Source organism: Lactuca virosa, chromosome 5, assembly GCF_052849685.1.
Source record: "Lactuca virosa cultivar CGN04683 chromosome 5, Lactuca_virosa_CGN04683_v6, whole genome shotgun sequence".
Lineage (NCBI taxonomy): Eukaryota > Viridiplantae > Streptophyta > Magnoliopsida > Asterales > Asteraceae > Lactuca > Lactuca virosa.
The window spans coordinates 153,626,726-153,628,946 of record NC_136430.1 but is presented as its reverse complement, the minus strand read 5'-3'; the positions used below and the strand labels follow the sequence as shown (position 1 = coordinate 153,628,946).

Sequence of the window (2,221 nt, the reverse complement as noted above, 5' to 3'; positions counted from 1 at the left end):
GAGTTAATGTCAATATATATATATAAATGTAGGCCCCACTAAAATTAAGACTAAAGTCTTAAAAAACAAGGAAATACAATCTTCACCTTTGATTAGTTTTTTAATTTTTCTATTGGTTATTCTACAGCGTTAGATATCAGGGAAAAAATTTTGGGCGGCATTAGGGCTTTGTTTAAAATTTGAAAAAAAAAGACATTTCATATTCACTCGGCCTCCACAAAAGAGATTTTGGGCGGCACTGATCTTCTCTCTCTCAAACGAAATCCATGGAAACCTGAAAACACCAACACGCACCGCCACCCAAATGCGCTGCATTGGACCACGATCTCTCCACCACTGCTGCTAGATCTGCATACACTCACCCACCATCGCTGCTAGATCCGTAAATCCCAAACTCTCATCGATATGGAAACCCTAAAACACCACCACCGAGGTCGTTCTCTCTCCGTCTTCGGCCTATTTCTTTTTCTCATATGAACAAAAGTTTTTTCGTTTGTTTCTTTCTTATTAGACCAAATCGCTATCTATAAACTGTTTTCTCTAACTTTGTTTGTATGTGTGTGTTTGAAGGTCTAGGTTCTCTCCGGTGAACAAATTGGTCCTATTAAATCTCAGGTTAGCTTTTTTTGTTTTTGGCTATCGCGGGTTGCACTTATTCCGAGTTGGTTCGATTTTTACGTTTTGGTATCTCAAGTTCGATTTTTTGTTTTTTATTCCCTGGTTATGTTCGATTTTTCACAGACGAAGAAATAAGGGAGACTCTTACTTGGCAGACCAAGAACAAAAGCAACAAAATTTTTCTTGCAAAGTCTCATAAAAAGATACTGGACCAATACTTGCAGAGATTATAGGTATGTACTACTTTTTTCATTTTTTCTCTTTAGTTTAATTAATAAGACTAATTATTCTTTTATTTGTGTTGGTTTGTGTGTTTATTAACATTCAAGCAGTGGTCAGATATTGATATGAGCAAAGTTCAATAAACTTTGAGAGATGTGGATGAAAGTTAATACCCCTCTTAGTCCAAACCTCATCCCACCTTAAGTATTGCTAAATTTACCCCTGCTGACTTGCAATCTGATGTGAGTATGAATGAAAAAAATTTCATGCAAGTGGGATGGGTAAAAATCTCCATCGCATATCTCTATTTCAAAAAGGAAAGATTTTGGCTTTTACGTGTTGTATGTGTATATATATGTTTGTGTGTTGTGTGTGTGTGTGTGTTTAATGAACATGCTTTGATAAGTTCATGTATGATGAAATGTAATTGTTACAGGAAATTAGATATAAGGGGCTTGATGGCCGATTAGCTAAAACCTTACCTGATGTGAACTTTGGTATCTATCGATGATAAACAAACCAAGTTGTGGTTGTTATAAGAGTATGATCAAATTTTATTTTTTAAGAATGGTATGAATTAAAGGTATAATAATTTCTATTGTTTCTTGGTTTCAGTATAGCAAAGTTGCTCATCTATACAAACAAAATATATGAGATTTATATGAAAAATAAAGATGTCTATACAAACAAAATATATGAGATTTATATGAAAAATAAAGATGTTAAATTTCTATCGTGTCATAATAATCTTGATTATGGGGCTGATTTGTGCATTTGAGTTCCACTATAATTTTTTTTTTCCATTTAAAGAAATTTTTAGTTAACTTAATTTTTTTATTATCTTAGTTTTGTGCTAAATGGCCATTTCTTGCATTTAACCTCTTTATACTAAATTGCAGCTAAAGAAATAAAGAAGGAAAAATGAGTATGATTATGTCAAAGTCAAACAGGTAAAAAAAATTCAAGTACATTTCTTTTTTGGTATTAAGTCATAAATTCATTCTCCTTTTGGTATCTATTATATAAGCGTAAATTTATTTTGATTTTCTATTTAACCGTTTTTCTACTTGGCCATTTTTTGCACTTAAAGTACATTTTCTTGATTGGTTGGTCTTTTAAAATTACATTATCCTACTTTAGTAGATCTTTAAAATACAATGACCCTTGGAATCCAAACTTATAAATACATGCTCTTAGCCTCAAAAACGCCACTTGAGTCATTCTTGGAGTTCATGGGTGTTTTTGGGTGCATGAAATTTTCTCTCAAGTTCTACCTTTGTCAATGATGTGTTGTGAGTTCATTTGAGGCTTCCACACTATTGGGTCTAAGCTCTTTAAGTCCAAATACACCAAGACTTCAAGCTCCATCAAAAGGTATGTT

General features: G+C 32.8%; 1 long non-coding RNA gene across 1 annotated transcript; it reads left to right on the top strand.

Annotated features, from left to right (window-relative positions):
- Positions 1-200: 200 nt before the first annotated feature.
- On the top strand, positions 201-1,316 carry LOC145117252 (uncharacterized). Its single transcript, XR_013712577.1, has 4 exons — positions 201-433; positions 571-615; positions 742-851; positions 951-1,316. It is a non-coding gene; the product is annotated as an uncharacterized LOC145117252 (long non-coding RNA).
- The last annotated feature ends 905 nt before the right edge of the window (positions 1,317-2,221 follow it).